The sequence below is a fragment of the Amblyomma maculatum genome, chromosome 10, assembly GCF_055883805.1.
Source record: "Amblyomma maculatum isolate TAMU_Amacu chromosome 10, ASM5588380v1, whole genome shotgun sequence".
Classification (NCBI taxonomy): domain Eukaryota; kingdom Metazoa; phylum Arthropoda; class Arachnida; order Ixodida; family Ixodidae; genus Amblyomma; species Amblyomma maculatum.
In genome coordinates this window covers 12,131,991-12,153,312 of record NC_139353.1, presented here as the reverse complement: position 1 = coordinate 12,153,312, position 21,322 = coordinate 12,131,991, and the positions used below count along the sequence as shown (strand labels likewise).

The window sequence follows — 21,322 nt, the reverse complement described above, 5'->3', positions numbered from 1 at the left end:
ACGTGCTAACCGATACGACCGCGATAAGCTGGTACGGTTTATGCGGATGCAAAATGCATTATGTTCAATGGGTGCTCAGTCGCGGACTTGACTTTAACACTTTTAAAACTAAAGTACTGTTTAAGCGGGTACGTTTTAACGAGGTTTTACTGTAATCGAATGTACTGAATTATGTGCCCAAGAAATGCCTCATTCAATTTAACGAAGTTCTCGATTTCACGAAATAATTCACGGCTCCCCTCAACTTCGTTAAATCGAGTTTTAACTGTACCATCAATCAGGTGATAGAAAAATGCTCGGAACATAACCAGCCCTTATACATAGCATTCATTGATTACGAAAAAGCATTTGACTCAGTTGAAACCTCGGCGGTGATGCAGGCATTGCGAAATCAGGGGGTAGACGAGCCATACGTGAAAGTGCTGGAAGATATATATAGCGGCTGCACAGCAACCATAGTTCTGCGTAAAGAAAGTAACAAAATTCCCATAAAGAGAGGTGTTAGGCAAGGAGACACAATCTCCCCAGTACATTTCACAGCTTGTTTAGAGGAAGTATTCAGAGACTTGGAATGGGAGCAGTTAGTGATAAGGGTAGGTGGAGAATAACTCAGTAATCTGCGATTTGCTGATGACATTGCCTTGCTAAGCAACTCGGGGGATGAACTGCAAATAATGATTGATGACCTAGACAGGAAAAGTAGAAAGGTAGGCTTGAAAATCAATATGCAGAAGACTAAGGTAATGTTCAACAGCCTCGGGAAGGAACAGCAGTTTACATTAGGTAGCGAAATACTGGAAGTAGTAGGCGAATATGTCTACTTAGGACAGGTAGTAACCGCAGACCCGGACCACGAAAAGGAGATAACAAGAAGAATACGATTGGGATGGAGCGCATTTGGCAAGCACTCGCAGATTATGACTAGCAGCTTACCGGTATCGCTCAAGAGGAAAGTATACAACAGTTGCATCTTACCTGTACTCACCTATGGGGCTGAAACGTGGAGGCTAACCAAGAGAGTTCTACTTAAGTTGAGGACAACCCAGAGGGCTATGGAACGAAAAATGGTAGGGGTAACATTAAGAGATAGAAAGCGTGCAGAGTGGGTCAGAGAAATTACTCAAGTTACCGACATTCTAGTAGAAATTAAGAAGAAGAAATGGACATGGGCAGGACATGTAGTGTGAAGAGAGGATAACCGATGGTCGCTGAGGGTAACAAACTGGATTCCAAGGGAAGGAAAGCGTAGCAGGGGGCGGCAGAAAGTTAGGTGGGCGGACGCGTTTCACCTGGGCTCCGTGTTTTTTTCATTGAACTGCCAGATTTTTTGAGTCGCACCTTAATGAAAGTGCGTCGACCGGATGCATGAAGTTGTGTGGACCACCGGGAACTCGAATTCCGAGGTAGGGGACCGCTTTTGCCAAATTTAAAGGACTTTTGTGTGCCGAGAGGAGCGCCCGCAGCTGGGCCTAACGTCGACTCCGGCCTTGGCCGGAGGAGCGGTAGGCCCAGCCCGAGCCTCGGTGAGGCCGCCAGCGGAACATCGAATCATCGGTGATTACGCAAGTGAGCATTGACCTAAGATAACTACAGGCGAGTAGAGGTGGACGGCGTCGAAATTCCGCCGGACCAGTGCACAAGATCGCAAGGCTGGAAAACTGCCGGCGAGAGGGTCAGGCACAAAGGCATGGGCAAGTTAGGCCTAAATGCCGTACTTCAAACGAACCAAGATGGCGCCAAGGCCATGGCTGCCACTGGCAGCGATACACGTCACTCAAGGGCGAAACGTATAAACAAGGGCAAATTGTTGAAGGGCGCGCGCATGCCAGACTTGCCGCGTGGCGACATAAAGATCGTATTACGACCACGAGGCGGGCTCCACGTGAGCGACGTGACCCGCGTTGAACTAAGTCGTGCAATTGTGGCGGCGGCACAGATCCCCGGCAATGAAGCAAGTGAAGATGTCGTGTGCCCCAACCTCCAGCAGAATATCGTTGTGGTGAGCACCTCCAAGAGAGAGAACGCCGACCTATACACTGCAGTCGGAAGGATCGACATACGCGGCACGGCACACGAAGTAAGTACCTACGAAACGGCCCCCCACGGCACGGTGAAGGGCGTCATAAGGGGCATCCCGCTCGAGGATACGGCCCAGGATATTCAGGACAATGTTGTGCACAAGCATAACCCAACGGCGCTACAGGCAAACCGGATCGGTAAGACCCGATCAGTCGTCATTGCTTTCGAAGGGCATAAAGTACCCAAATACGTGAGATACGGCAACCTGCTCATGGAGTGCACGTTACATAGAAAACAAATCGACGTATGCTATGCGTGCGGAAGAGTGGGCCACAGAATGGACGTGTGCCCGGATCCTTCGAACACGATCTGCCGAGGGTGCGGAATCTCCAACTCCGCCGAAGATCACGAATGTGTCCCGAACTGTGGCCTGTGCGGAGGCAAACACCTGAGAGCGGACAAGGCCTGCCCGCTTCAAGACACCCTACGTCGTCCGCCGGCGGCGCTGGGAACGGCGCCGAGCAGAGGAAGAAGACATCGGGAACCAAGACAAGAGAGGTCCTGCAGGCGGACCCCACCGCCTCCAAACAACGGGGCCGGTCACACACGCCGGGCCGCAACAGCAGTGGCTGTCAACAACAGTCGCCAGAGTCAACCGAGGGATCGCCGAGAAAAAGGTGGGCCGGACCAACAGGTCTCCCGTCGCTCTAACCAGCGACACCGAATTCCCACCCCTCACCCCCTCCCAACCCCTTAACTCACAAGCGAATCCGCAAAAGGACAGTAGCGAAGTGATAGAGCTTAAGAGGATCATAGAGCGCCAAAACGCTCAGATCCAGGAACAGAACGCCCAAATACAGGCGCTTATGAATAAGATCGAAACGCTAGCGAGTAACGGCAGCTTGGCAAATTCAGGACCCCAAGACAACACGGCGACAAGCAACGCCGCAGGCTTGCGCAAGGTGCCGCGGAGGGCCCCCCCCCCCCTCGCCCCGCCAAGGGCGGACAGCTGGAGAGGCTGAGGCCATGCAACGTGCAGCAAATAACCTAGAGGCGATGGACGCCGAAGAGAGCCCCGCGAGCGGAGAGGAAACTGCGAACGCAGAGACCGCGACCACGGTAACGACACAGATCCCGCGAGAAGGAGAGCTTATGGCCATTTTGGCCGCAATTTCCCAAATTAACGAAAGGCTCAGCAAAATAGACGACCGACTTAAAGCTGTCGAGAGTCAGCCTCAGACGCCATCGGCGAAGCACAAACGTCAAGCGCTAAAAGTAGCCTCAACATCGGTGAGGAACCACTTCGCGTCCCTGAAAAAGGAGCGGGCCGAAAAAATAAAAAACGCGATCGCGAAAAGGCGCAATCGACTCGAGACAGCCGGAAAGGATGATGCAGAAGCCAAGTAAGAAGCACAAGAAGACCGGGGGGGAAACCACCGTGATTTACCAATGGAACTGCCGTGGGATTCGCAACAAAGAAGCGGAACTAATGTTATACATTGACGGGCAAGACAACAAGCCTGATGTAATTGCTCTACAGGAGACGAACGGGAAACCAAGACTTCCGGGGTACGTCACTTACACGGACCCCACGGAGAACGGAACGGCGGTGCTCGTTCGCAGCAACGTGGCGGCAACTCAACATGTTACGGCGCAGGGCGGGTGCGAGCACACGCTGGTCGAAATTCATGCAAGAGAAATTGGCAGCGCGGGCAATTTATTTGTAATGAGCGCGTACTGTCGGCCGTCACAACGGCAGTACAAATTTGACCGCATCGTGAGTCAGGCGAAAGGGTTGGCGGGGACCAGGCCGCTCCTGATCCTCGGCGACTTTAACGCCCCTCACACAACATGGGGCTATAAGTTCCAGTCAAAAAGAGGAAAAGCATTGGCCAAAGCAAAGGAGGATCACGAGATTGCCCTCCTGAACGAGCCTGACGTAACTACCAGAAGAGGCAACAGTGCCGCGAGGGACACTACGCCAGACCTTTCGTGGTTATCGGGAACGCTAGACGTCTCCTGGAGAAGCGAAGAAGTGGACCTGGGTTCTGACCACAGCGTGATCGGCATCACGATCCGAGGTTCCCGATATCGGGCTGTGTTGGGGACAGCGCGGATCACGGATTGGGACAAGATGAGAAAGTTCACCCAGGAACAAGAAGAGGCGTCTGAGGAAGAATCGGGACGAGCTGAAACACAACAGACCTACACCGAATGGTCGAGGGACCAGAAGAAGACCCTCCAAAAATTTACCCAAGAAATCGCAACGACTTCGCAGGCACCGTACGTGGACGCCAGACTGACCCACATGTGGGCGGCCCGGCACTCGTTAACGCGGCGATGGAAACGTCAGCGGCACAACAGAAAGCTGGCCAAGCGCATAGCAGCCTTGAACAAGCAGATCGCCGAGCACGCGGCCAAACTATGCAGGGAGAATTGGCTGAAGACCTGCGACGGCCTGCAGGGCAAGCTCTCGACGTGGAAGACGTGGTGCCTCTTGAGGCATCTGATCGACCCGCTGAGTAGCAAAACTGCGACCAATCGCAACCTTACCAAAGTATTGAACATGTACAAGGGAGACGGCCGCAGGCTCCTGGAAGACCTGAAGGCGAAGTACCTAAAGACAGAGAAGGGACAGTACCCGGAGCCAGAGAGGTACGAAGGACCCGACAACGAAGACCTGGACCGGCCGTTTTCCATGACGGAATTGTGGACAGCGATAGATCAAAGTAACAAGAAAAGTGCACCCGGCAGGGATGCCATAACATACAAACTACTCAGTAACATGAGCAGTAAAGCGGCCCGCGGCCTCCTAGGGCACATCAACGAAGCCTGGGAGAGCTCGCGGTTGCCGAAGGAATGGAAGGACGCCGAGGTCTGCTTCATTCCAAAGCCCGGCAAGGCCCTCACGATAGACAACATTCGGCCCATCTCCCTCACGTCCTGCGTGGGGAAGGTGATGGAGCGTATGGTCCTTCGCCGGCTGCAGAAGCACCTCGAAGAAACAGATCAGATGCCGGAGACGATATACGGCTTCAGGCAACATCTCAGCACCCAAGACGTGATGATCCAACTTCACGAACTGGTCGTCAAGCCGGCAACGAGGCACACGCCGCGCGGGATACTCGCCCTCGACCTGAAGGGAGCGTTTGATAACGTGTCCCACGCGAGCGTGTTGCGGAATCTGAATATGACCAGGTGTGGCCGAAAGACATTCGACTACATCAAAGAATTTCTGTCAAACCGAACAGCGACCATCAGAATAGGGGAGGAGAAGTCAGACCCTGTCGAGCTGGGTGATAGGGGCACCCCACAGGGATCGGTCTTGTCGCCCCTGCTCTTCAATCTGGTCCTCCTGCCCCTGCCCGGTCTACTCAAGCAAATCGAAGGCGTGGACCATGCGTTCTACGCCGACGATATTACGGTGTGGACAGCTCGAGCCGGTTCTGATGCCTGGATGGAGGAAGCCTTGCAGAAGGCGGCAACAACCGTGCACGAGTACGCAAAGTCATGCGGACTGAGCTGCGCTCCCCAGAAATCAGAGTTGCTTATTATCCAACCGGGAAAATCCAAGAAAGAGCTGCCGCCGAACGTGATCGTCACCATCGACGGAACGGCTATCAAGCCAGCACAGCAGATTAGGATCCTCGGCCTACTACTTCAGGCCGACGGGAAGGCACACGCCGCCGTCACAAAGATCAAAACTACAGCCGAACAGATACTCAGTATGATCAGAAGGGTATCTAATAGAAACCGAGGCCTCAAAGAGGACGATGTCATGCGCCTGATACGCGCATTCGTCGTGTCACGGGTTACCTACTCCGCCCCCTGTCTCCAGCTGACGAAGGCGAATAGGGACACCCTAAACACGATGCTTCGTAAGGCAACGAAGCAAGCACTGGGCATTCCCATATACTCGTCCACACAAAGAATGCTGGACATGGGCGCCCACAACACGGTGGAGGAGCTCATTGAAGCCCACCTCTCTAATCAGAGAATCCGGCTCAGTCATACGAAACACGGACGAGCCGTCTTACGCAAGATAGGATGGCAGATTGAGCCAGTACCCCTCAAGGAAGCCCTTCCGGAAGACTGGAAGACGGCCATTCAGACCAAACCCCTTCCCCGGAACATGACGCCGGGCAAGGACGACGAGAGGCGCACAGCGCGGGCCAAAGCCATAGCCCGGAAGCTGGACGAGAACCCCAGGGTCCTCTACGCGGACGCCTCGCTCCGAAAACACAGTGACCGTGCAGCAGTGGTGGTTACGTCAAAAGACAGGCTGATCGTCAGCGCGTCCATAAAGACAACAGACGCCGCAGTTGCAGAAGAAGCGGCCATGGCCCTCGCACTCGCACAGCCGAGCGTGGACACCGTGGTCACTGACTCAAAGACAGCCTACAGAAGCTTCCACAGAGGGGTAATATCCTCCGCGGCCCGAGCCATTCTATCCAAGTGCAAGCCTCCGGGAAGAGCTATAGAGCTCGTGTGGGTCCCGGCTCACTCGCAGGTAACAGGCAACATCATCGCAGACTACCATGCCCGAGAAATGTCAATCCGGGGCGAGAACGAGCCGGAAGAGCTACCGCATCCGGTTACCAGCTTTCGGGAAATTACAAGTATGTACCGAGAGGAAAGGTGCAGACTGCCAGAACCGCACCCCAAGCTCACCAGGCAACAACAGACGATCCTGCGCCGAGCGCAGGCGGGATCGCTTGCGCATCCCGTATTGATGAGCCGCATGTACCCTGTGGAACACGACATGCTCTGTCCTTTTTGTAAAAAAGAAAAGGACACCCTGCCGCACGTTTTGGCAGAATGCAAACAACTCAAAACCCCCCCTCTTCCCCTTCCCGCCAACACCCCCAATCCCCAACCCCTTGAGCGATGGGAGACCTTGTTGTCCAGCCCCGCCCTATCGATCCAGCTCGCACTGACAGACAGGGGCCAGGAGCTGCTGGAAACATATGGGTCCCGCAACTAGGGAACCACCCCGTCTGGTGCAAGCATGCACCACCGAATTATTTCGGGCTTAATAAATGTTGATTCCTCCTCCTCAACTGTATATGTTGCTACTTCGTGGTATAAAGGTTTTAGCTGTTCTTTTAATCAAACACTGTCTGTATCGTTTCCGGGTTTTGGCCTGCTTTCTTGGTGGGGGCCTGTACTGTCACCACATGCGCTAGCGACTAAAAACAAGAGGAGGTGCCCGGAAAGCGCACGGTAAAATGTTGGACGGCATTCAAAGGCGGAGGTGAGGCGTCAGCTGGCCGCCGGCCTTCATCTTGCCGCTGAAAGCTATCCGCAATAAATATGGTAACAGTCGCCGCTGTGGGCACCTCAACGATACGACAAAAAACCATCGCCCGTACTTACGGTGTTTTGTATGGAATGCGCATCTTTTGATTTGATGTATCCTGTTGCGATATGCCGATCAACCCACGTTAGTGCTCTGCAGCTAGATGTGCGTGTTTACTGTATCGGTCGCTGGATGTTTAAGAAAATGGCGTGCATTTCAAAGACTTCTCTTTGCTCTGCCGCACATCTTGTTAGCAGCGGTGGCGTAGCGGTAGAACATCCGCCTCGCATGCAAGAGGACCGGGGTTCAAATCCCGGTGCCGCGCAATTTTCCACCAGATGAAAGAAAAAAAAAATCCGCGTGTTGATGGAATTGCATAAACAGGTTTGGGGTGCGACCTGATGCCGGTGAACACCTCCGGCAACGCACTCCCTCACCAGAACAGGAGTTGGCCACCCTGGTGCAGTAATTGGCCGCAACCTCCTATGATAAGCTCCATAAAACCCCGGCCCTCAGTCACCAGCGGCTGCGGAACAACTGACCACGGCGGCGGTCAGACCTGTGACGCAGCAGGGGGTGCTAAGAAAGTCTGGCTCCGCTGGACAGGCCGCCATTGGAAACTGACCCTGGCAACGTTTAATGCTAGAACCCTAGCTAGTGAAGCTAGCTTAGCAGTGCTGTTAGAGGAACTAGAGGGCATGAAATGGGATGTCATAGGGCTTAGTGAGGTTAGGAGGCCGAATGAGGCATATACTGTACTGAAAGATGGGCATGTACTGTGTTATCGAGGCTTACCAGAGAGGCGACAACTAGGAGTAGGTTTCCTTGTCAATAAGTATATAGCGGGTAATATAGATGAATTCTATAGTATTAATGACAGGGTTGCAGGCATCGTAATTCGGCTTAGTAAGCGGTATAAACTGAAGGTTGTACAGGCCTATGCACCTACATGTAGTTATGATGACCAGGCAGTTGAAAGCTTCTACGAAGATGTAGAATCGGCAATGCGAAAAGTAAAGACGCAGTATACTGTACTAATGGGCGATTTCAATGCCAAGGTAGGGAAAAAACAGGCAGGAGACAAGGTAGTAGGTGACTATGGCATTGGTTCTAGGAATAGCAGGGGGGAGTTACTAGTTGAGTTTGCAGAGCGCAATAACTTACGAATCATGAATACCTTCTTCAGCAAACGGAAGAACCGGAAATGGACCTGGAAAAGTTCTAACGGAGAGACTAAAAATGAAATCGACTTCATAATGTGTTCAACCCCCGCCATTATGCAAGATGTAGAGGTAATCGGGAAAGTGCGATGCAGTGACCACAGGATGGTGAGGTCCCGAATTAGCCTAAATCTGAAGAAGGAACGCAAGAGATTAGTAAGAAAGAAACCCATCAACGAATTAGCGGTGAGGGGGAGGGCAGAAGAGTTCAGGATCTCGCTACAGAATAGGTTTTCAGCTCTAACTGAGGATGGTGACATTACCCTAGAGGCAAGGAACAATAATTTCAGAGATATCATTACTGAGTGCGCGGTAGGAGTAGGCGGTAGGATAGTTAGAGAGGATACCGGTAAGCTGTCTAAGGAAACGAAAGATTTGATTAAGAAACGCCAGAGTATGAAAGCTTCCAATCCAACAGACCAGATCGAATTGGCCGAGATATCAAAGCTAATCAATAAGCGCAAGCTGGCCGATATTAGGAAGTATAACATGGAGAAAATTGAGCATGCTGTAAAGAACGGGGGAAGCCTTAAAGCGGTAAAGAAGAAATTGGGCATAGGCAAAAACCAGATGTATGCGATAAGGGACAAGGCGGGCAACGTCATCACTAATATGGAAAAGATAGTCAAAGTAGCCGAGGAGTTCTATACAGATCTCTACAGTAGCCAAAGTAGTCAGGACCGTAATGAGATTGGCGGTAGGGAAAAACAGTCAGACGTTCCACCAGTGACGAAGGACGAGGTCGAGAAAGCACTAGAAACTATGAAAAGGGGGAAATCAGCTGGAGAGGATCAGATAACTACAGATTTGCTGAAGGACGTGGGGGATATCGTGCTAGAAAACCTGGCCACCCTGTATACGCAGTGCCTGGTGTCATCGACGGTACCGGAACCATGGAAGAATGCAAACATTATCCTCATTCACAAGAAAGGGGACTCTAAGGACCTTAAAAATTACAGACCAATCAGCTTACTGTCTGTTACGTATAAGGTATTTACTAAGGTAATCGCTAATAGAATCAGGACAACCTTAGACTCCAATCAAGCGAAGGATCAAGCAGGGTTTCTGAAACGGTACTCTACTATATCCATACCATCAATCAGGTGATAGAAAAATGCTCGGAACATAACCAGCCCTTATACATAGCATTCATTGATTACGAAAAAGCATTTGACTCAGTTGAAACCTCGGCGGTGATGCAGGCATTGCGAAATCAGGGGGTAGACGAGCCATACGTGAAAGTGCTGGAAGATATATATAGCGGCTGCACAGCAACCATAGTTCTGCGTAAAGAAAGTAACAAAATTCCCATAAAGAGAGGTGTTAGGCAAGGAGACACAATCTCCCCAGTACTATTCACAGCTTGTTTAGAGGAAGTATTCAGAGTCTTGGAATGGGAGCAGTTAGTGATAAGGGTAGGTGGAGAATAACTCAGTAATCTGCGATTTGCTGATGACATTGCCTTGCTAAGCAACTCGGGGGATGAACTGCAAATAATGATTGATGACCTAGACAGGAAAAGTAGAAAGGTAGGCTTGAAAATCAATATGCAGAAGACTAAGGTTATGTTCAACAGCCTCGGGAAGGAACAGCAGTTTACATTAGGTAGCGAAATACTGGAAGTAGTAGGCGAATATGTCTACTTAGGACAGGTAGTAACCGCAGACCCGGACCACGAAAAAGAAATAACAAGAAGAATACGATTGGGATGGAGCGCATTTGGCAAGCACTCGCAGATTATGACTAGCAGCTTACCGGTATCGCTCAAGAGGAAAGTATACAACAGTTGCATCTTACCTGTACTGACCTATGGGGCTGAAACGTGGAGGCTAACCAAGAGAGTTCTACTTAAGTTGAGGACTACCCAGAGGGCTATGGAACGAAAAATGGTAGGGGTAACATTAAGAGATAGAAAGCGTGCAGAGTGGGTCAGAGAAATTACTCAAGTTACCGACATTCTAGTACAAATTAAGAAGAAGAAATGGACATGGGCAGGACATGTAGTGCGAAGAGAGGATAACCGATGGTCGCTGAGGGTAACAAACTGGATTCCAAGGGAAGGAAAGCGTAGCAGGGGGCGGCAGAAAGTTAGGTGGGCGGATGAGATTAAGAAGTTCGCAGGGGTCAAGTGGATGCAGCTAGCACAGAACCGGGTTAAGTGGAGAAATATGGGAGAGGCCTTCGCCCTGCAGTGGGTATATCAGGCTGATGATGATGATGATGATTGCGCCTAACTATATGGCGAGTATTGCACGTGCCCTAGTGTCCTCGAGCACCCTCTTTGCGCATGCGCAATCATTTACCAGCGTTCCTGCTTATCTCCGTAACGGGGCAGGGATACGTCACCTTATCGACGGCCACGTAATATTACTACTAAATGCCTGAAAAGCGGCATGTCCTGACATGTGCACGCCTGACCATCTAGCTTATTTTAGTATATAAAGAACATTACATCAGGTAGCTATAAATCTGTGAAGTGTTTTGCACTGAACCAAGATTTTGCAATCAGGGGCAAATGCTATTCATTGTAAAGAAACCGGTTGTGTTAGCAATAGACAGAAAAATGCAGTGGTACTAATTTAGTATGGTATTGTTAGAGAATCACCACGCTATAATTGCATACTGAGGCATGTATTTAAAAGAGCGGTCACCAAGACCGGAAGCAAGCACCTTGAACCGAATGAGTTCCTTCTATCTCTACGCTGCCCAACTATGCACTTCGTTGACAACATAAACGCGTATAATATTATTATGTAATGGTAAACCAGTGAACTAGCAGAAGATGACGTTGAGACGATTTAAACGAAAGTCGACGGGTCTAGCGTAAGCGATCTTGCGCAAGGAACTGCCCGCTTTTTCTTCCTCATCTGTAACAATATCAGCAGATGTGATCTGTACAGTCCATAAACATAGGAACGCAAAACATTAGGGTGGCTCGCATAATTTTAGCCTCACATCGCACCTTATACAGAGCTGTTAACATAGTAATTGGTGCCTTCGACGAGCGCCGCTTCGTGTAACATCATTAGCCTAGAACGCCTTGATCAGTTCCGTCTTGGAATACGTTACCCTGACCTTGTCTTTATTCACTAAAGGAGGCATATACAAACTAGATGAATTTGAAAGAAAGCCCGCTAGACTCCATCTTTAGTAAATACAAATAAACAGATTTCTGTTGAGCTAGTCAAGAATGTCAGTATTCTCACTATCAAAAGCACAGCCAAACTGGCATACTTGGGGTTCACTTCTGGCTATTTCCTACACGTATAAAGAACCTTCATTACTTACCGAAAGCGAGGGTCACAAAGCACAAGCACCCGCAAATACAAATAAAAAAAATCATTTTATGTTGAGTGCTTTTATTTCTCATTTTTTCTATAAACCATGAATGAATAGAATCCCCTGAATTATTTAATTCCCAATAGCCCCGTGTTAAAGGATTTGTCTAATTGCTTATAAGCGCCGCGACAGTGCCTGAGTATTTAGGGCGCTCGGCTACTCAGCCTGGAGATTCCAGTTTGACCTCGGCGGACGCGCTTGATGAATGCGACAAGCAAGCTTTGTGTGCACTATGTGATGTCAGTGCAGAACAATGAACGTCAGGTGGTATAAATCGTCCGGAGCTCTGCAATAGGCGTATTTCAATGCCTGAGTCGCTCAGAGACGTGAAAACTCACAAAACTAAGTTTAACTAGTTGCATAGTTAAAAACATCAATGTTATATGTGCCTTTAGCTTTGCCTACCAAATTGTTTAATTTTATAAATTTATGACTAATCGGGATATGTATGTTTGTAATCCCGTTCATTCTTTTACTGTTCAAAATTTTGTTACTTTATCAACAGTACCATTCTGCAGTTACTAACAAGTTGCCAAAATGGTCGAGTTTCATGTGCTATTGTACCCTCTATGTCATTATCCTTAATCGGATCAGCAGCCTGTCTAAATAACTGAACAAAGAAAGTAATTCCAAGTGTGCGTCTAAAGCCCACCCGGCGAGAATTATTATGATTCCCTTGTTTTTGTGCGCTTTAGAAATGTTGCTATTTGTAAAGCAGGTTCCTCAGGGCGTTGCTTACTGCTGGCCGCATTGCGTGCTATCGACGGGAGCAAATACTAGCAGCTTAAAGGAAACACTCAAGCTACGTCTTCTTAAACTTGCTGTCGAATATGTATGGCTTTTTTTCAGCAGTATAAATGCAATAGCTGAACCTGGATATTTCAGGGCCGACATTCTTCAAATAATATTGAGGAGGGGGTGGTTAGTGGCAATCGGGCTAATGTCCTAAATCAGCTCAGACTACGAGAAGCGCCGAAGTGGAGGACTCCGGAAATTTCGACCACCTGGGGTTCTTCAACGTTCACGGACATCACACAGAACACGGGCGCTTCGGTTTTCTCCTCCATTGAAAAGCGGCCACCGTGGAAGGGATTCGATCTCACATCTTTGTGCACAGTCGATGAGTGCCCTGCAACACCGTGGCGGGGCCAAAAAAAATTGCGCGCTGTAAACAAAGTGAAAGGCTAAGACTCAAAGGTGCGAAAAGAGACACATAGCAGGAATAAAAATTACTCAGGTGTTGTTGTTCAAGTGCGTGTTTAATTTGTTACCCACATAGACCTTGCTTACAAAGGCAGGCAGACCGATTAATACTGAATTCGACTATAGGGGGTCATCATTACGGCAGCTAGGAGGAGCACCAGAAAACAATTCTAGTATAAAATCTTTAATTAGACCTTCGAGTTTTGAACGAATACCTAAATATTCAATATACATATAAACTGTGATAATTTTGCGTGGGACTTGCGATCATCGTAGCATTGATTTTCAACGCGATGTAGGTGTTCGCGGTCATTCTCATCTTGGGAGCTGTTTACGTAGATCTTAATGTGGTGATCTCGGCGGCGAACGATGTTGAGCTGGCTGTCTAGGTGCCCGAGGCAGTGCAGGCGCTGCAGATGATTCTGTTATTGGCGACAAGGGGTGTGATGTCATTGATGTTGAAACTTTAGTGCGTGCAGATGTCATTGGCGATCCTGGCATTGGGCGAGCTCCTGGTTGTCGTTGTAGTGATGGCATGCCATGTGCACCAGACGATGCTGACATTGGACTGTACAGTGGATTTTCCCTCATCTCTCCTGGCATTGGACTATACAGTGGATTTTCTCTGACATGTCTTGGCATCGGACTATACAGTGGATTTTCCCTCGTCTGTCTTGGCATTGGACTATGAAGTAGATTCTCCCTAGTATCTCCTGGCATTTGAGACCTTGGACGTGCCCCTGCCGATCCTGGTCTCGGAGGCAGTTCAGGTTTCCATGGCTGTGGTCGGGGTGCAGCCGAGGGCGGTAATCTTGGCAGTGGCTGCCTGACATTTCTCGCCAGTGGAGGCATTTGCCTTGGATCCGAGTAGCCTTGAGGGATTTTAATATTTGGGTTGAAGCATCTTCCTAACCTTGGGTTTTCCATCCTTGGACAGCAAAGGCAGCCGTCCCGGCAGTGTAGATCTCCATAGTTAGGATCGCACTGTTAATTCACGAATATAGAAAAGAAAAATGAGATAAAGATAAAGTAGCGTAAAGAAAGGATTACCCAGTAGTGTCCATTTACTGTATAAAAATGTGAGGTATCATTGAGGGATGCTCTGAGCGACGGCGGACCTCGAGGGGAGGACGCGGTTCTTCCCATGGCTTTCCCGATGGGGTCTATTTCCCCCTTCCCCCGGAGCAGGGGGTCACCACCTACCCACTGCTCCGATGTTACTGCCGCCATTCACAGTCATGGAAAACATGCGTGCTCTTCCCGCCCTGTTCATATTAGATGCAACAGGCAGGCCCTGATATTTTATCTCTCATTGTTAATATAGAAACAGTGGAACCAGCTTTCATGGATTGGCGGCTGTGACATTGAAGAGGCCGATATACCGCGCGTGCGCGCGCGCCCCTAAATGTCATGCATGATCTCATAGGAATTCAGATATAATGATGTCAAGAATTTATATCCGTCAATTTTGCTCGCACACAAAGCTATCAGTGTGCCTTTTGATATGTTTTATCCGGTGTGGGAATACCTGTCGCATGCTTCTGGGGAATGGGGATTCTGGCGCTTAATACAGACCTTGAAACTTTAACTGCCGCCGCTTTTGTTTAGCGCCAAAGCAGCATTAAGGAGAGTTACAGCGCTTCACATATTCAGAAAAAATAACGAAAACTTTTTTTTCACCGTCATATTCCAGCTGCTCAATGGAGTGAAGTCTCCTCTTCACCTTGAATGTGTTTTATGTTGCGAACATATTGGTCGGTTGAAATATTATATATTGTTTCATGCGACTAATGCAATCTATGACAAACATGGTCGATTTAATACACAATTATGCAACATCCTTTGATCGAGATAACTGGCACAAACAGCTGATAACTGGCTACGGAAGTGACGGGGCGACATAACGAGAAGAAAAAAATCGCTTTTCAAAATTAAACGTTGTTTTAATAATATAACTACTATATTCATTCCAGGACCACCTGCAGGAGGAAAGTACAAAGCCTAAAGCAGGAGGTGGGGGGGGGGGGGGGGAGGGAGGGGGATCATGCCGCTAATAATTATACCGCGTTTAGAAAGCGGCTAGTGTCTAGGCGGGGAGCAAGTTACGAGCTGGAAGGCTTTGAAAATGCAGACATCATCTGCAAATGGGTTTAGCACATTTTTTTCAAATAACTTGAAGTCTATGAAGAAGTACAAGCAAACAAGAGATAATGGGGCCTTTCTTATTCTACTGCAATTTTTCGCGTGAGCTACGCAAGTAAAAAATAACGCGAAAATTTTCTGCCCTGAAAAACTAGGATAGCTAGGAAACCAACTGGCTACCCCTCTATATACAAGTACAATCTCCCTCAGTGTTAAGAATAATGGAATTTGGTCCAATTAAAATAATAGAGGTCTTTACGCACGCTGCGCTATCTGGGAGCTCGAAGAATAATGTATAAATGTTTGTTTCTTGTAACAATTGTAGTAACTGCATAGTGTTTTCATTTCGGTGCTGCACTCAATACACGAGCAGCGGATGACAGCGCGAACCAGGCGAATACCACCCGCAGCTTCAGAAGCAGGCGGGAAGCGAGCAGTGAGGTGGCCTCGTCCCTAGAGACGGGGATGAGAATAACTCTAGAAGTGCCAAAGGCTTTTCGCGGCGATTGCGAAGGCCGAAGAATACATCTCGCGCGCCCTGTCGAAACCGGCCGTGTCTGAGCTTGACCTACATCAAAAACAACCGCGTTGTAATGCAGCAACACGAATAGCAGGGCTCGCATTGCCTAGAAAATTATCTATTACATAAATATATCGTAAACTATGGCGTGTAGATGTTATTACCAGCACCGGCTTTGCTAGAAAACTAGGTCGAGACAGATATTTTGGACGTAGGCCCTTTAGAAGTAATTAAAACATCATTCGTTCTCCAGATTTGTCAGCGATGTGCACGTTAATATGGATATCCCACGTTTCATCCGTTAGCTGAAAATTTATGCAAGAAACAAACCTAATATTGATACCAATGGAGACTGCCTTTCCTCCCACAAAATCAGTTATTCAAAATTAATTACGCACAAAAATTTGTGGAAGCTTTTGTCAGTATTTTTTTACTGACGGGAATAATTTTGGCAAAAGCAATGATTTTAGTTTGACGCCGCATTAATAAAGAATTATCAAATTGAAGGTGACAAATATTCCTTTGTGTTTATGTACTTTTTTATGCTTATATATAAGCGGCCGTCGCGGCCGTGATTTGAACCCGCACCCTTGGATACAGTAGTGGAGCACCCTAACCACTGCGCCACCGAGGCGGGGCCAGGGTCTCTTTACCACCGGCCGATCTATCCACCTTTCTTCTCATTAAATTACTCTCTCTCTCTCTCTCTGTTGTTGAAAGCCACTGAATTTTTTAAAAGCGTAGCTTATATTCGCCCTTTCGGCGGTAGACGCATATGGCCGTTTTCTTTTTTATTGCCTGCCTAGACAACCCCGCACAAATAAAGATCACTAAGTACGTACAAGCATCAGTGCTACACAAGAGTACATGGTTATGTAACTGGCGTGCCAGGTCATCAAGAATGCTCACCTACTCTAAAAGTTCGTTCTGGGCTGCGTACACTTCTCCAGGAAAGAAAATACTTTCAGTGCAGTTATTGCGTACCGAACGCACATTGAAATTACAGTATTAACATTGCAGCAGTTCGACATACGTTCAGTGTGCGGACGCCGGGCGCTAGATATTCATGAACTACGGGTCGTTGCGTAGAAATGTACAAATGGGGTATATATTATCTTGATCCTATTGTCGTCGGAGGACTTCGAAATCACAAATAAAAGGTCAAAGTGTGGTCCTTAAACAATTTTATCTAGAATGTGCAATGAACACTGCAATATGCCTTTTCAATGTACATGACCGGCGCGTAAGGATAGCTCTGGTAGCAGGCTAGCCCTTAATTAGCTAAAACGTACCGCATATGGGAAGTAGTCAACACAATACGTAAAACGCAACTTAGAGAGGACGACGGTATGCAGCGGCAGCAATGGCAACGCTTCTTCGTATTGGCCGTGTAGCTTGCTAAATGTCTCTATTACCGTGTGATGTGTAACTAAAAGCAAGATCAACATTCCGCCCAGCTAAAGTACACACGCTGAACAAAACGTTGCTCGCGTGAAAGCGCACGATTGTCGCTAAAAAGAGGATAAAATAGAACGAGTAATTTACAACCACCTCTTTTTGAGTACTCATTAAAGGAACCCTGAAATAATATTTATGGCAATGTACTAATATATCGGTAGAGTGGTATTTATGTGTATGCGAGCCAAATTTAAAGCTCTGCGTAGATTGTATAGTTTACAATGAAATTTAAAAAGTTCTGCTGACCACTCGCAACTGGTTAGGGTGACCCTTCACCGCGCATTTATAGCCACACCCCTGCCACTGACGTAAATGGAATCTCTGAGTACGCTCTCTGATTGGGCGCTTCGGTGTGATAGTTTGGTATGGCGCACGGTGGAGCGCCTTCGAGAACTGTTTTCTTTTTGGAGTGTAAGCTCCACCACGCCATGTCTCACCAAGGTCACCGGCTATGGTAATTTGTGCGGAGCGAGGAGCCGACGCCGCCCACTTCTTCGTACGTGTGGGCCCACGGAGCCAGTGGCACTCCTTCCTTCTTCTGGGAATTCGCTTCTTCTAACACTTCGATCATCTGCTTCTGCATCTTCTTCACGCACATGGACAACATCAATTGTATTGGTATTTATTTCCACAATTATGGAACATTACCTCACACAATGCTATGCAGCCTTCTAGTCCCCTGCCTACCCTTTCCTTTCCCCGCCACCACAGCCCATCTGGCTCCCCTCCTGGGATCTACTCTTTCAAAATGCCCTTGGCACCTTCGTGTCGTCTAGACTCGGCTGGGGTGTACTTGAATTGGCTGGCAGCCCTAGAGGAGCCGCGTGCTGTAACCAGTGCTTCGGCTGCTTTTCCTTGACGTTCGCAGCGGACAGCTTCGGAGGAGTTAAACCACGGCACGTCTTGTCTCTGCATGTTTAATCGAACGTCCTCTACGTAAACTAGGTTCAGGCGAGTCGAACCACGCCATTCTTTTTCATGAACACTGACATGCGCTGAGCTGAGGAGGGGGAAGGTAGGGGGTGGGGGGGGTGGGGGAGTTTACCGTCAATTTCGTTCGTCGACACATGCTACAATCTCTCAAACTGCCACCGTTCTGCCCGTCACTCGTTATTGGACTCGCCCTTCAATTGATTGGGATCTTATGAAAATCATCTACATATTTCGCACTTCATGGCAGTGTATTTATGAAGCAACATTTTGCTTCGTCAGTCGAAATTTCTCTTAGGATCAGAAAAAGCGCAAAATACCAGCGCCGTTCTTACCGGAGCCTCGCAAGGATCTTGTCCCAGAGTCAGGTAGATGGCCCTAAAAGGAAACTACATCAAGATCTTCAATTTAAGTAAGTGCAATAGGACGTCAAGAAAGTTTGCATCTTAGAGCAAAAGGCACCAGGGACTCTCTCCATAAAAAAACAAAAGCAAACAGTGTATTTCAAATATTTTGGGAAGTCGTCATGCAGCAACCCCGCGGGGTGGTGCAGTGGTAAGACGCCCGACTACTGTGCCGGAGTTCCCGGGATCGAATCCCGGCCTCGGCGGCTGCGTTTCGATGGAGGCGAAACGAAGTGGCGTCCGTGTGCTGTGCGATGTCAGCGCACGTTAAAGATCCCCAGGTGGTCGAAATTACTCCGTAGCCCTCCACTACGGCCCCCCTTTCTCTCAATCCACTTTCCCTTCCACCTTCATTCCTTCCCTTACGGCGCGGTTCAGGTGTCCACAGAGCAAGTGTGACAGATACTGCGCCTTTCCCTTCCTATGAACCAACCAACCAACCAACCAACCAACCATGCAGCATCACTATGAGCTTAAACAGTGTCGGCCTCTTTCTTCTACACATGTTGACATGGGTACATGCGGCAATATTTGGGTCATGTTGTGACAAACGGGCAAGCGCTGTACGCTTGATCCTTCAAAATTATTTTTGATTCATATCTTTGCTTTAAATATTCTCTAGTCCTCCGACAGCCTTTGCGTGCGTGAAGATATTGTAGTTTAAAGCCACCTCTTAACCGTACTTTTCTAATTAACGGTAAATAATTGACAACTTCATTTAACCTAGTGTAATAGTACTCGACATAAGCTGTCCAACAATACATGGCGATATTGAGACTTAAGGTTGGGTATTGTCTCAAAAAATAAATAACCATGCATAATTGAAACTTACAATTAGACCGATGCAATTATGCTCTGCATAAGCTATACAGCCATGTAACACTTGTGGCTATTATGCTCGACATAAGGTACACTATCTGGATATGCACTCCATACACGGCACACATGATCCAAGTAATGTAATACATTAGTAAATGCACCTTATTTTAGCAGGGACAAATTAGAAAGATACCTTGACAGAGTGCGTATACTTACTGTACACTAACGTCAGAGAATGCTATGAAAAGCACAAAGCATAAGCTGCCTTTCATTTCGCCCAGAAATGCAGCAACAAGGGCAAAAAATAATGTCTTGGATGCTGACTTCTCAGATTCTATCAGAAGCGGGGATTTATGCTCGCATACAAGCTGCCCCTAGCTTAAACCGATATCTGCTTGTAATTTCTAAAGCCAGCCAGATGTTCTCCCGAGTAAATGAGAGATTTACTGGAATATACAAAATTAAACAAAATGTTGTACTGCCTGCAAAATCGGATAAAATTTATTTCCGAGAGATAGCTCAAGGTCTAGAGTTTTGCCTAATGAGGCCATCGAATTTAATGATCTGTTGAATAAGAAAATGAAGCGCAATGTTAGGCACAATACCGTGAAAAATTATGTGCTATGTAATCTAGGGAATATCCTGCAAATGTCAAAATGCTGCTTACGCAAAGAGCTCAACATTTGACACACGTTTGACGCTGGACTCTATGAGGCACGTGTATGGTAATAGATTTGAGGGAGATTTGATGATTGGGAGTTATGTATGCGTTTACTGAGGTAAGGCTGCGTGGCAAGAAATATGGGATATGGTCCGTGATATAGGATTCGAAAAGAGCGTTTATTTTTTTGTGCTTGTTGTGTGCTTTTGAACGCTATTTTTGTGGAGGTAGTAATAAAAATAATCTCGATTGGGAGTTATGTATGCGTTTACTGAGGTAAGGCTGCGTGGCAAGAAATATGGGATATGGTCCATGATATAGGATGCGAAAAGAGCGTTTATTTTTTTGTGCTTGTTGTGTGCTTTTGAACGCTATTTTTGTGGAGGTAGTAATAAATTAATCTCGAGTCTCCGCAAACAAACGTGTCTTAATGGTAGACAGCACAGCGACTATGGGGTTCTTGAAGGCAACCCCACTGTTCTGTTCTATGTTTATGACACCATTGCAGGCTAGTTAGGGCATTCTACTGTAGAATCTAAGGGCGGGGCTTCAATACAAAATCGGCTGTGGCTGGTTTTTAGATGGAGGCAAAAAACACGTCTCCCCTCTACTGTAGGACACTAGTGCACGTTAATGGCTCTGGCGTGGCTGAAGTTTCCGAAATCTCCCCTGAGGTAAATCCTCACTGCCTAGTCGCCTTGGAACGTTAAAGCATATAAACCAACCCAAAATTTTGTCATGTTGTTTCGATATGGTTTCACAGCCGATGTTGCGGCGAACCGTTTTGTTTTGCTAATACTTCTGGCGCATCCACATCAAGAAGCTGAGGTAGAGCAAAAAAAGGACTATGCGAGATTATTTCTCATCACTTTGTGGAAAAGCACACACAGAGTTATTATTCTGTTGTAAAACCAGTCTAACTATAAAAAAAGAAGGTTAATGCTTCATTCATTAAGCTACACTGTGGCGCTCTTAGTAATATACTCAGCAGTACTTACCATTAATAATGCACCCTGCCCTGTGAGGAACACAGAGGGGAAGTCTAAATGAAATAAGCAATATATATATATATATATATATATATATATATATATATATATATATATATATATATATATATATATATATATATATATATATATAACCCTTTTATTATATTTTCATTATTTTTCATGACACTCTTGTTATAACTGTGTTGCGAAGAATGCTTTTAGCGCTCGTCCTCTGCCCCTCTCTGGTCCTCGTCTGTCTCACGCTAACCCACCTTGTAAATCATGACCTACCAACTGGCCCAGAGCTCCGCTTTGC

General features: G+C 47.6%; 1 long non-coding RNA gene across 2 annotated transcripts; it reads right to left on the bottom strand.

The window, feature by feature from the left end:
• Positions 1–13,115: 13,115 nt before the first annotated feature.
• LOC146175609 (uncharacterized) lies at positions 13,116–19,798 on the bottom strand. 2 transcript variants are annotated; one of them, XR_014701437.1, is made up of 3 exons: positions 19,570–19,788; positions 18,466–18,508; positions 13,116–14,064 (listed from the first exon to the last, which is right to left on the bottom strand). It is a non-coding gene; the product is annotated as an uncharacterized LOC146175609 (long non-coding RNA). The 2 variants fall into 2 exon arrangements; XR_014701436.1 differs by lacking the exon at positions 13,116–14,064 and adding an exon at positions 17,921–18,109 and having other exon boundaries at positions 19,570–19,798.
• Between the last annotated feature and the right edge of the window lie 1,524 nt (positions 19,799–21,322).